This window comes from Vulpes vulpes, chromosome 1, assembly GCF_048418805.1.
Source record: "Vulpes vulpes isolate BD-2025 chromosome 1, VulVul3, whole genome shotgun sequence".
Taxonomy (NCBI): Eukaryota; Metazoa; Chordata; class Mammalia; order Carnivora; family Canidae; genus Vulpes; species Vulpes vulpes.
In genome coordinates, this window is record NC_132780.1 from 19,107,399 (window position 1) to 19,122,262 (window position 14,864).

Below are 14,864 nucleotides of genomic sequence, written 5' to 3' on the forward strand. Positions count from 1 at the left end.
GAAATGGGATCAGAGAATTGGCATCTTTCACAGGTTCCTTGTTAGTGCTGATGTTGCTCCACATTTAGTGACACTAAACTAGACACTAGAGAATGCAGTCACAACACACTTGAGCCCTCCACATCCACCATCTTATGTCAACCCAACAACTCCAGATGAGTTCCCAGGAAAGAGTCCACTATTTACTTTTCTCTGTTTTGAGTTTACTGTGGGTTCCCAGCAAAGATCACCATAATCATCTTGAAGGACCACATGCTTTCCTTTTTTTTGTGTGTGTGTGTGACCACATGTTTTCATAGCATTTTAAAATTTGCAGAAAGGCTAGTGAATACATTAATGTCTGAGCAAGTCTCTATTTGGAAAATGACATGTGTACATTGATTACTGCAATATTGAGTGCTCTCTGTTCACATGGAAGTTATGAGGACCTCATATATATGATGTAATTTAATCCCCATAACATCCTGCGAGCTGAGCTCTAGGTGTCCTATAATAACCATAAAGATGTACATACTGGGCCCCACCTATCTGCCTTGCCTCCTGTTTCCCTATCAATTAAAAATAAATGTTTGTGGCTCTCTACTCCTCCTCAATCAATAGACAGCCATGTCTTCTGGTAGTGCCAGCTGTGCCCCCAAGACACAATGGTGAAGGTTGGAGTAAACGGATTTGACCAATTGAGCACCTGGTCACTAGGGCTGCTTTTAACTCTGGCAAAATGGATATTGTGGCCACCAATAACCCATTTATTGACCTCAACTACATAATCTACATGTTTCGGTATGATTCCATCCATGGCCAATTTCATAGCATAGTCAAGGTTGAGAATGAGAAACTTATTATCAATGGAAACCCCATCTCCATCTTCCAGGAGTGTGATTCCACCAATATCAAATTGGGTGATGCTGCTACTAGGCATTTTGTAGAGTCCACTGGGGTGTTCATCATCATGGAAATGGCTGGGGCATACATGAATGGTGAGCCGAAGTGGGTCTTCATCTCTGCCCCTTCTGCTGATGCCCCCACGTGTGACAGGGATGAAACATGAGAAATATGACAACTCCCTCAAGATTATCAGCAATGTCTCCTGTACCACAAACTGCTTGGACCCTCTGGCCAAGGTCATCCATGAAAACATGGAGGGACTCATGACCACAGGCTATGTATGCCATCACTGCTACTCAGATGACCATGGATGGCTTCTTAGGGAAACTGATATGATGGCTGAGGGTTTGCCCAGTACATTACCCCTACTTCTACCAGCAGTGCAAGGACATCCCTGAGCTGAGGCTGAGTGAAAAGTTCATTGGCATGGCCTTCTGTGTCCCCCAACCCCAATGTGTCAGTCATGGATCTGACCTGCCGCCTGGAGAAAGCTTCCAAATATGATGACATCAAGAAGGCAGTGAAGCTGACATCAGATGGCCAGCTCAAGGGCATTCCCAGCTACACTGAGGACCAACTTGTCTCCTGAGACTTTCACAGGGACACCACTCTTCTACCTTCAATGCTGGGGTTGGCATTGCTCTCAACGACCACCCTGTCAAGCTCATTTCATGGTATAACAATGAATTTGGCTACAGCACCTGTAGCCAAACCTTATGGTCTGCATGGCCTCCAAGGACTAAGAACCCCCTGGACCACCAGCCTGAAAAAGAGCAAGAGGAAGAGAGAAGCCCTCAGCTGCTGGGGAGTCCTTGCACTGAGTCATCCCCCAACACAGAGAATCTTCTGACTTCCAGTTACCATCCCAGACCCACTGAAGAAGAGGGGCTGGGGGAACTCTACTTTATCATGTACCATGGATAAAGTATACTGTACCCAGCCCCCTCCCCAAAATGTTTGTAAACTATAGGAGTGCAATATGGATGAATGGAAAAATACAGAAAGGAAGAGATTAGAGTTTTCATTCTTGTGTTTACATTTTTTTAACAGGATAGAAAATGTTTCACTTTATAAAGTAAATGCCACTTTTCCTATACTTTATTCATACTCATCAGCAATGTAGGACTATTTTAATTCCTCCACATTAGTGTTAATAAAATTTTTAAAAATATTTTATTTATTTATTCATGAGAGACACAGAGAGAGGCAGAGACATAGGCAGAGAGAAGCAGGCTCCTCACAGGGAGCCCGATGTGGGACTGGATCCCTGGACTGGGATCACTCCCTGAGCCTAAGGCAGATGCTCAACCACTGAGCCACCCAGGTGTTCCTAAAATTTTCTTTTTTTCTTAAATTTAGTTATTCTAGCAAACAGGGAGTGTCATCTTCCTGTTGTTTTCCTGCTTTCTATGAGGAGTGGTTAAGGAAAATATGACATATACGGATTATGTAATATCAAGATTTAAAATACATATATCATAGAATATAATACATATATGTGCACCATTCAGTCTTTCAAAAAGAAGAAACAGAAGAAAGAAGACATTCTTCCATTTTGGACAAAGTTGATGAGCCTGGAGGATAAATGGAATAAGCTACACAAAATTGCAAATACTGTTTTATCTCAATTATATCTGTAGTCTAATAAAGTTGAGCTTCTAAAAGCAGAATAGAATTGTGATGCTAGGACATGGCAGAGTGCAAAGTGGGAGGCGTTGGTCAAATGGTGCAAAATCTCATTTATGAAGGAGGAATAAATTCTGGAGATCTGAAGTTCAGCGTGGTGACTGCACATTATTCTAGGTCTATTACACTTGATATTTGCTAAGAGTATATCATCGATGTTCTCAACAAAAATTAATTTAAAAATCAGAAATAAAAACTTCTAACACTATGAGGGCATGGACATGTTAATTAGCTAGATTGTTTTAATCACGTCATAACGTATACGTATATTTATGTTTTGTTACTTGAGCAACTACTGAACTATTGAATCTGCAGGAATAGAAAACAGGATTCTGGGTGGAAGGCTGGTGAAGCACACAACATAATGATAAAAACAGAAATGAAGGCACGAAAATATAGGGTCCTCTGCCCCATTCACTGGATTCTAGGTTTTGGTAATTGTGAGCACCAGCCCTGGAGAGATGAAAGGAAGAGCCACTCAGAATCGGATCTCCTCTAATCTATCCTGAGAGTGGAGGAGATCCAGAGCCAGGCCAGGCCAGAGCTGCACACAGCCTCAGAAGGGGGGTGGATCTGGTTTGGCCTAGGGAGGGAGTTGGCTGTAGGCCCTGATATCCCTGACTCTGGGGTGCTTCCAGCTCTGTCATTCCTAAGACTGCTCAAAGAAATTCAATACACTGAGTTCACATTATTTTAATCAATTTTGTCTCTTTCCTAGTTCAGAAAATAAAAGAAAAAGCAAGTTAACATAAATGCTTGACATTTTCTGGGACAATTAGAAAAAAAAATTTTTTTTTAAAGATTTATTTATTCATGAGAGAAAGAGAGAGAGGAAGAGACATAGGCAGAGGGAGAAGCAGGCTCCATGTAGGGAGCCTGACACGGAACTCGATCCCAGGGTTCTGGGATCATGCCCTGAGCCAAAGGCAGACAGACACTCAACCACTGAATCACCCAGTCGTCCCGAAAACTTTTTAATTTTAACGAATGCAAAATAAATGCTACAGCTACTAAAAAGTCTTTGGTCCAAGGAGAACTCATCGCAGGTGACACCAGAACTCACGTTCTGGTGAGGTGGTACACTGAAACAAAGTCCCATGTGTACCACCTCTTCCTCAAATTGACTCCACAATCCTGAATTCAACAATGTATCCATTGGTTCTAACCTAAAAATTTCTAGATATTATGGATCACGATTCTTCATCTGTTTTTCTAATAACCAATTGCCATGGAAATAATCAGTTTCTATCTGTTTGCGTCTCTACACTTGCTCAGTGTTCTTTAGTACAGTGAGGAACAAAGGGACTTTCATCTGGGTACCACAAGAGACTTCTTCTATGGAAGTAGGAGAAGATCCTGGATGACTCACTTCTACTTCTGAGATGGAAACAGATTCAAATTCTACAGTCTACACAGGACATCCCCATATATCCCAGAGTCCCTGATATTGGAGAGTGTGTCCCAGTGAGACTGACCTGATGCTCCCATAGGGATGTAGGTATTGGAAACCTTATCTTAGTATATTAAAGATAGCTGTAGTTTTGGCCAGGATTCTAGGTATCTTGTGGGTCTTAACCATGAACTGCTAACGGATTTTCTCCCCTCCTGAGGTTGCATGAGGGCAGGACCTAGTGTGGCAGGTTTTAACACTTGTGCTTGATGTCCCGTAGAGATTTGGCACTGACCAACAGGAGTGCCAGTTTGTTGAAGGACCATCAAAAATGTTAATAATCTTTGTGTAACGGTCTTCAAAACCGCATGCCCAGGTATATATTAGAGAAATGTATCTTATATTGAAAGATATACATTCAAGTGTAACTTGTATATCTCTACTTTAGGAGAAACTGTTTCATTACTGATGGACTCTGACCTTATCTACTGGGACCATTAACACAACATAATTCTGTGGATAATTATAAAAGGATTCATTGTACAGCTATAATTTATAATTACTGAAATAGATTCCCTATGTTATTCACAATTTTACCTACAATGTGGCTGACCTGTAATTGCACATAACACTCTGTAAGGTGTGAACATATAAATGACTGATATGGAGAAAAACAGACTACATTTTTCTCATGAGATGAGGAAGTTCTGTAATTCCTCCAGGATAGAAGGACTTGGGACACAGTGGTCATCACCCAAGAGAATAAAGGGGCTGACAGATGAGAAACATAAATGATAAAGGCCAAGTTGTTCACTTGCTACCAGGTAGTCTAATGAAAGAGAATAATTACAATGATGGCAGAGAGGGTATAAAAAGTTACAAAGGTGCTCCCTAGGACAAGAATTTTGGAGTTAGTAGCTGTTATCTCAAGGGAAGATCTAGGTGAGATATTGTTCCTATGAAGGTGTTGTCCCCTCCCCACCACTGCTTGTAAGTGCACAGAATGACAACCAGAATAAGTCCTACACACAAAACATCTGGGGTACCTTTGGATGCTGCATACACAGCAAATCTATGTGTTTACCACAAAATACAGCAGAAGAGGTTCCAATATTTAGTGTTTGTGATGTATTTATTGATCTTGTCACACACATACATAGCAACTGTGGTATTTACAGCTCCTGTAGGATCCAGCAAAGGATACTGGAAAGACTAATGGAATGTGGAACCATAACTTAATGCTTTGCCTGTCACCTGGAGATCCTGGAACTGATGATGATGGCCTGGAAGACACTCAAAGGGCCAGAGTTGCCAATGGACACAATTCTGGACTCTCTGTGAAACTAGAAAATGAGTCTGCATCCAAAATCATGGAGATGATGTTTCAAGCCAAAAGCTACCAAGGTGTCTGAGATAACACTACAAGGAATAACCAACACTTGAGTACATTCAGATGACTGAGGAAAACTTCTCAAACATGCCCTTAGTTCCCCACTGCAGTGGGGAAATAATGATGACATAAGACGTAGAACTCCAGCAGATTTCCAGGGAAAATCTGGACCAGGAAGATCATACCCAGTGTGAAATACTCCGCTGCCATTTTCCATGGTTCAATAGTTAATTCAAAAATAGAGCAAATAGCATGAAAACAGGAATTATGGACTGGTTTTTTTTCTATGAAAAATGACATCTACAATATTCACCAAAGTCTAAAGTCATCGTATAGTGATTACAATGTACATTCCAGTTATTAATGCTTTATACTCATGATTTTAATGTCCATAATTTTATGCATTTGGACTAATATTACTTTCTTACTGATGTCAAATAATAGAATACATATATATTTGGCAGAAAGCTCCAAAAACTTACAGCAGTAGAAGCAATTTTTTGTTTTAAAGAAGTGACTCTGGGAGGGGGAAGGCTTCTGGATGGGGACTGGCCACCAGAAAGACCAAGCCATAATCAGAAGCTTAGAACATTCAGCTTCATCTCCCCACCCTCCTTAATCCAGAGAAAGAAGAAGGGCTGCAATTGGGGTTAGGACTACTCATGTGTACATGAAGGCTCCATAAAATCCCAGTAGTATAGAGTTGGGAGAGATTCCAGGCTAGTGAACACATCCACACAGGGAAGGTCAGACACGAGAACACCATGGGGACAAAAACTCCCAATCATGGGACCTTCCCAGAATTCATACTATGTATTTCTTCATCTGGCTGTTCATCTGTATACTTTATCATAGCCTTTATTTTTTTGCTTTTAATATTTACTTATTTATTTATTTATTTATTTATTTATTTGAGAGCGAGAGATTGAGAGTGTGAGCAAGCACATGATGGGAAGAAGAGGGAGGAGAGAAAAACTCAAGCAGACTGTGCTGAATGCAGAGCCCCATAAGGGCTCAATCTCAGGAACCTGTGATCACAATCTGAGCTGAAACTAAGATTCAGAGGCTTAACCAACTGTGCCACCCAGGCACTTCTGTGATAGCCTCTAATAAGCTAGCACACATAAGTGTTTCCCCAAGATTTGCAAGCCATTCTAGCAAACTAATTGAATCCAAAGAAGACATTATTAGAATCTCTAAACTATACCTAATCATTCACAAATATGGGTAACAGAATGAGCTTGTGAAGTGTCTGAAAATATGTAAGGTAGTGAGCAACAGAGGGGGAGGCCAGTCTTGTGGGATTTAACCCCTATCTGTGGTATCTGAAAATATCTCTGGGTAAATAGTGTTCACAATTAAATAAATTATAAGACATCCAGGTGGTGTTGGAGACTTGCTATTTTTGGAGGGGAAAGCACCCCCAACCCATACTTATGACCAGAAGCATCAGAAGTAAAGTGCTCCGCATAGTAAGAGGGATACAGAGCAGAGAAACACATTAGGTAAGAACTGGTTTTATCCTTCATAGAAACAACAGGTTTTGTTTTGTTTTTATAACTGACCAAAATAGTTTATTTTTTTAAAAAAAGGATTAACGATCATCTAAATATTGGTAGAGTCAGAATAGGTAGAGTCAGGTACCGAGGTACCTGGGAACCTGCAGCAACAGGAGGAATTCAAATGACCTTCCAGAAAAAGAACTGTTCTTGGATTCTCTCCTATGTTTGACAATCAATGCTTCATCTAGAAGTCGCTACACAGAACAGCCTCTAAGGTCTAAAGACTTAAGAGTATAAGGTCCAGCCCTGGACACACACATATAGCCTGAAGGGGTATTTAATTGACTACTGAGGACCAGGTACACAGGTCCACCTTCCAGGGTTAAAACAGAAGCACAGCATGAGTGCAATTTCACATCTGGAGAACCAGGACCACAGTCCACTTAAAACAATTCATAGTCCTTTATGTATCTGTCTGCATTTTTCAGGGGCTAATAACTTCATTTGGGCTAATATCTTCATTGAACATGACAACTATAAGGATGCCCATAGATATTCATTTTCAAAGCAGGTTCTCAAAACAGGCCCACTGGCATCACCTGAGAATTTTGAAAACAGGAAACAGAGGGGCTACAGCCTAGCCCAGAACTGTTGAAATGATAACATGTGATGATGCCTAGAAATGTGAGATTTTACAAGTATACCAGGTGGTTCTGATGCAAGATAAATTGATAGCCTCTGTAGTTACTAAGTCACAGATCATCCCCAAATTATGCAAATAGTCACTCAGATATTTCTGTGGTGATGTTACTTGTATCACACACCTACAACATACACACTTTCCATATTCATAAATAGGACCATAATAGTCTTGGCTTCCTCCTTTTCCAATGTGTCACTTCCCTTAATGTCCTCCATCCCCAGCTTCCTGGCATCACCCATAAATAGACTTCCCATCACATTCTTTCATCAAAATAATCCAATTTAGAGTGAATTGGAATGTATTCAAATATTTCATCAAACAAGATATGAAACACAAACAGCCAGGCAAGATATGATAATTTATAATGGATTTGAATACAGAATCCTCACCTCGAATCTGCATTTAATGATTTTTACTATGAGAGCATAAATAAATGCAGACTTAAAAAGCTCTTCATGCCTAGCTATAAAGAATTAGCACTTAGTTTCCATATATGATAAAATTCTTGTAAATCTGAGTAGGCACACTCTAAATTTCAGGGCCTTTTCATAGCATCTAATTCTAGTGCAAAGCATAATGTCCTTTGTGTCAGATGTCTTCAAACCATTCAGGTTAACACTGGCCATTCCCAACAAACTTACACATCTACCTGGGTTATAGGTATGCTGTTACTTAGAGTGGTCTCTGACAACGTTCTGGTCAGTGAGATGAAGAGAAAAGCTCCTAGAAGAGGTTGGCCTTCCCTGACTGAAAAAGGAGTCGTTCTAAAACAAATTCCCTGAGTCCTATCAGATTTACACTGCCTCGGGATGCCTGGGTGGCTCAGTGGTTAAACGTCTGCCTTCTGCTCAGGGCATGATCCTGAGTCCCACATCCGGCTCCCCACAGGGAGCTTGCTTCTCCCTCTGCCTGTCTCTTGTGAATAAATTAAGTATTTAAAAAAATAAAAAGAAAATACACTTACAGTAATGTACTATAAAAAATACATAAATGTAGGTGGACATGCACAGTTCAATCCCATGCTGTTCAAGACTCAACAATACTTTGTAGTTTCAGTCTCTTTATTTTTATTTATTTTAGTATTTTTAAGATTTTTTATTCATGAGAGACACAGGTAGAGAGGCAGAGACACAGGCAGAGGGAGAAGCAGGCTTCCCACGGGGAGCTCGATGTGGGACTGGCTGGATCCCGTGAGACGAAGACAGATGCTCAACCACTGAGCCACCCAGGGGTCCCTATAGTCTCTTAACCTACAACCTTGTTTAATGTGGAGTAGGTTAGAGATAGTGCAAGAATAACATTTCTTCAGTACACATCAGTGTTAACACATAAGAAAAAAAATTCAGTTTTTTTTTTTTTAATTCAGTTTAATAGTAAGTTCAAACATAGTCTAAACAAACTACTGGAAAATCACCATACGATCCTTGGTCAAAATACAGATTATGAGTATTCAACAACCCCTCTTGTTTCTGATGACAGTTGTAGTTTCCAATATTCCAAATTTATGTTAATCAAACTGTTTATGCTTTCAGTAAGGTTTCTGGTCAACTGCAGAATACTAAGTTAAAATTTGGTACACACACACACAAACTTTTTCCTAGTTCTCTTACAGCTAAATTATATCTTAAGCTTTGTTTATTTATAATTTGCATTCCATGCATATCAAAACCATGGGAATCTTTTGTTCAGTACACGCAGAAAAAAGACAAAGACTATAGAATAAAACTTTATAAATAGTAATTTACAATTCCGCAGGTATCGCCTATAAGTATATTACTAGTGACTTTGTTACATTAGCATTTTAAGATTTTAATTATTCATGAGAGACACACACACACAGAGAGAGAGAGAGAGAGAGGCAGAGACATAGGCAGAGGGAGAAGCACGCTCCAAGCAGGAAGCCCAATGTGAGACTCAATCCTGGAACTCCAGGATCACCCCCTGAGCCAAAGGCAGCCACTCACCACCACGGATGCTTCCCTACATTAGCATTTTTTAAGTAGAGCCCGGGGAATTGTGTAGTAAGCCAAGGTTCAATAGAAAAACACCGAGGAAACTGAAATACACAAGTTCATCACTCATAGATCCTAGAGGATGTACACAATATGTCTTGAAAAGTACAAGATGAATTCAAGGAGGGCAGGCCGTGTGGCAGAACTGGGGCAGATGCCTTTATTAGGGTCCATGGTTGGAGAGCCTTGCAGTTCTAGAGTCAAGTTATAGAATGCACAAGTCAAACCAAAATGAATGGAGTATGGTAACCTCTGTGGGGGGTCCTCTCAACGGGGTGTACAAGTGAAATATACTGTGGAATGGCAACTGTCATTCACATCAGCAATTTACACTAGCTTGTGGCTTTGAGGGCTGTTATCTAATGTATTTGCTAGCAGAAGCTAGTATCAGTTCATACCACCTGCAGGCAGCCTGGTGATATCAGAGTCCAAGGTATTCCAGCAGTACCAAAAGCAGGAAAGCTACATTTTTAATATATTTTTAAATATTCATTTCATTATTTATTTGAAAGAGAGAGACCACAAGCAGGAAGGGCAGACGGAGGGAGAGAGAGAGAGAGAGAATCTCAAGCAGACTTGGCACTAAGTGCAGACTGTGACATGGGGCTTGATCTCGGGAACCTGAGTCAGGACCTGAGCTGAAACAAACAGTTGAAGACTTAACTACCAACCAGCACATAATACTTCTATGTCATGTACAATATAACCATCATAATGTCCTAATAGTTATAAAAAGGATGAAAATATGCAACATATAAGTTTGGGAAAAATAATCTCAAATCATTTGAGGCTTAATGCTACTGGGAAAAGGGAGTATTTGTGATGCAATCCCATTGTATTCAGAAGTACAGTTCACTCTGGAACACTGCAGGGGCTGGGTTTCTCCTAGATACGTATACTCTGATATAAACGAAGTTTTGAGCAATGCTCAAAAGCTTCACAAATTTTTGTGAAATTTTGTTTACATTTGTAAGACTTCATCCCAGCACATATTCTCTGAGTTTATTAGAAAGACAAAAAAAGAAAGAAAGAAAGAAAGAAAGACCTGTGTGCTGGTAAAGGGCTTTGCCACATTTTTTTCATTTTTAAGGTATATCCCCAATAGGTATTCTCTGATATCCAGGAAGGCTTGAATGCTGGGTAAAGGCTTTCCCATTACCTTACATATGGTAAAGTTTCTTCTCAGTATGAAGTTTCTGCTGTTGAGTGAGTTTTGAAGACTGCTTTAAATCTTTGACATATTTACTACATTGGTAAATCTCTTCAGGAAGGATACAATGAGGGCAGCTCGGGTGGCTCAGCTGTTCAGCGCCTGCCTTCGGCTCAGGGCATGATCCTGGAGTCCCGGGATCGAGTCCCATGTCGGGGTCCCTGCCTGGAGCCTGCTTCTCCCTCTGCCTGTGTCTCTGCCTCTCTCTCTCTCTCTGATGAATAAATAAATAAAATCTTTAAAAGAAAAAAAAAAAGGAAGGATACAATGAAATATAAAAAGGTTAATAAAGCTTTGATAAAACTTTCCAACGTGGTTTTTTTTTTTTTTTAAGATTTTATTTATTTATTCATGAGAGACACAGAGAGAGGCAGAGACATAGGCAGAGGGAGGAGCAGGCTCCATGCAGGAAGCCCGATGTGGGATTCGATCCCAGAACTCCAGGATCACTCCCTGAGCTTAAGTCAGACACTCAACCACTGAGCCATGTGTTTCTTTTATAATGGTATCTGGAAACTAGTTCTTCAATTTTTTTTTTCCCTTAAGATTTTATTTATTCATGAGAGACGTAAAGAGAGGCAAAGACATAGGCTGAGGAAAAGCAGGCTCCCTGTGGGAAGCCTGATATGGAACTCAATCCATGACCACTGAGCCACCCAAGCATCCCTGGAAACTGGTTTTTAAAGTTTATTAGGATTTACCCTTGTTAATTTTTATTTCCAATTTTTCATATTTTTAAGTTCTCTCTCCATTATAACTCCATAATATTGAAGATCAAGTCCTCAACAAAATGCCATCCAAAGTTCATTACACATAAAATGTTGCTCCAAATTATGTTATGTGGTAACTTATTGAACGGTGATGATTGAATAAAGACACTCTAATATTTATTAAAATTAGGGACTCTGGAACAGTAGAGATTATTTCTCAGTAGAAGAATCATGAACCCTCAGGAAAGGAATTCTGAAATTCATTATATTTAAGACTTGGATTTAATGAAGGGTAATCGTCCCAGTTTGTTTACATCCATAATTAACATTCTTTCTGCCCTTTACTTCCTGCTATCACCTTCTCAGTCTTTTTTTTTTTTTTTTTAATTCATGAGAAACAAAGAGAGGCAGAGACACAGGCAGAGGGAGAAGCAAGCCCCACGCAGGGAACTGGATGCAAGACTCGATCCTGGGTCTTCCAGGATCACTCCCTGGGCCAAAGGCGGTGCTAAACCGCTGAACCACCCAGGCTGCCCACTTCTCAGTCTTTCATTAATTGTGATTTCAAAACCACCATTTCCATGTTTTCTCAATAGCATGTTATGAAATCAATCTTTTCTGCCTGTTTTTGTGAAAAATCTCATGTCATGAGAAGACATACCACATAAATTATCCCACATGCTACACCTGCATGTATATACTATAAAATGCTAATGTACAAAATTAATATCCATCATAGGACATTGGGATGATACAGAAAGAGGAAGCTGCTCCATGAAAACACAAACTATCCAAATTGCCTTTTTGAGTGCTCCAGGTGGGAGAACACAGTACCTTCATGCAAACACAAATGAAGAAGAGCCAGATTGAACAAAGAAGGAAAGTTTGTTACCTTGCCCACAATAGTTGCTCATCCTATCTGTCACTCCGTGGTAAGACAGTGAGAAAACTTGACTCTGCTCAGGAGAGAAAGATATGAGGGAACTTTGTGGGCAGTAATTTGGCTTCTTTGATCTTCCTGGGGACTTCTTTCTTTGATGCATGACATGAAGGGCTGAGGGAATGGGAAAACCTACTTGATGCATTGTGGTGATGACTCACAGAAGAGGTAAGTACTTGCTCAAAAACTAGAGACTGCAGGGGTGAAGAACATTGAGAAGAATATATCATTAGTGCTATTTGAGTATTCCTCAATTAACATGAAACAACAAGCAATAATTTAACTGTGAAAGTAGAAATACTTAGACATAACACACCCCTAGAATGTTTGATAGACCCCACAATTATAGCACAGATAGCTGTTATTTGTGTTCTCCATAAAAGCAAGTGCATAAATCCTGAGTTCAGGACTGGTTTTCAAATTCCCAAACATCACCAAAAGATCACAAGGCATATGAGGGAACAGAAAAATGTGTTCCAATTAGAGGAACAAAAGAAAATTCCAAAACTGGCCCTAAATTAATAAAGAACTATAAATTATCTGACAAAGGATACAAACTAACATAAAGGTATACCTGAAGCAAGAGAAAACAGGTAACTAAATGATATCCAATAAAGTATGTATGACCAAAATAAAAATCCCAAGAGACAGAAAGTATAAAAAACAATTGAACAGAAATTAGGAGCTGAAAAATACAAAGTGTATTTTAAAGTACTCTAAAGGGTCAGCAACTGACTTGATCAAGCAGAAGGAAGACCTAGACAACCTAAAGCTTCCTCATTTTAAATTATCCACTGAAGAGAGCAAAAAATACATGGAAAAGGACTGGGTCTAAAGGACTTATAAAGACATGTTCAAGAAGCTCAGTGAATTCTAAGGAGGATAGATGTTAAGGAATAAACACATCAATACATTATAATCAATTTACCAAAAATCACAAATGAACACAGCTTTGAAGTAGCATGAAAAAAGTAATTCCTCCTGTGTAAAAGACCTCCTCTAAGAATATAAATGGTCTTTCAGCAGAACTTTACACAAAGAAATGCAGGGGCTATCTTTACTGAAAAAAAAAAAAAAAATCAACCAGAAACATTGTATCTGGAATAAATGTCCTCCAAAAATGGAAACCTAGGAACATCTGGGTAGCTCAGCAGTTGAGCATTTGCCTTCAGCTCAGGGCATGATCCTGGGGTACCAGGATCAAGTCCCACACTTGGTTCCCTGCATGGAGACTGCTTCTCCCTCTACCTATGTCTCTGCCTCTCATGAATAAATAAATAAAATCTTTAAAAAAAAAAAAAAAAAAGAGGGGCAGCCTGGTGGCTCAGAGGTTTAGCAGCACCGCCTTCAGTTCAGGGCCTGATCCTGGAAACCCAGGCTCCGTGTATGGAGCCTGCATCTCTCTCTGCCTGTGTCTCTGCCTCTCTCTCTCTCTCTCTCTGTCTCTCATGAATAAATAAATAAAATCTTAAAACAAAAAAAGGAAAAATAAAGACATTCCCAAGTAAAATCCCCTAGAAGTATACTATTAGGCCTATCCTACAAGAAACTTTAAAGAAAGTCTTTCTGGTTAAAATAGAAAGATTCTAAACAGTAACTCAAACCACATGAAAATATAAAGCTCTCTGATAAATGTAAATGTTTATACAAATATAGAAACCTAGAATATTATAATGAAGTACCACAGATTGCTATATTCTTATTGAACATAATTATTTTAAAGAATAAAAACATAGGGGCACCTGGTTAATTTCGGATCAGGTCAAGATCTCATGGTCATCAGATTGAGCCCTACCTTGGGGTATAGGACCTACTTAAGATTCTCTCTCTCCTTCTCCATCTCTCCCTTCTGCCACTCACACATGCTCTGGCTATTTCTCTCTCTCTCTCTCTCTCTCTCTAAAAAACAAAAGAATAAAAATGATGTATTGAAATTATAAAGTACACAACATAAAAGACAAAATAATTAAATATAGGGTTATCAGTGACATATAGTGTGTACAGGTATGGATATGTAGTAGAGTTGAGTATGCGCTTGACAATATTAGGTTAAAATGGCTTGTTACAGCTTTGAGAAGGTTTTATTGTTGTTTAGATTTTATCTTTTTATTTGAGAGACAGAGTGAGCCTAAGAGAACATAAGCCCAGAGAAAGGGAGAAGCAGACTCCCCGCTGAGCAGGGAGCCCAAGACCAACAAGGGGCTTGATCCCAGGATCTTGGGATCATGACCTGAGCTGAAGGCACATGCTTAACCAACTGAGCCACACAGGCTCCCCAGCATTGGTTTCTTTTTTTTAATATTTTATTTATTTATTAATGAGAGACACAGAGAGGCAGAGACACAGGCAGAGGGAGAAGCAGGCTCCACACAGGGAGCCCAACATGGGACTCAATCCTGGATCTCCAGGATCACGCCCTGGGCTGAAGGCGGCGCT

At 39.8% G+C, this 14,864-nt stretch overlaps 1 protein-coding gene and 1 pseudogene across 3 annotated transcripts in view; one reads left to right on the top strand and one right to left on the bottom strand.

Annotated features, from left to right (window-relative positions):
• Positions 1–14,864, bottom strand: part of LOC112909358 (KRAB domain-containing protein 5-like) — a 169,140-nt gene that overhangs the window by 92,785 nt on the left and 61,491 nt on the right. The window lies entirely within an intron of this gene.
• Positions 645–1,809, top strand: LOC140597772 (glyceraldehyde-3-phosphate dehydrogenase-like; annotated as a pseudogene).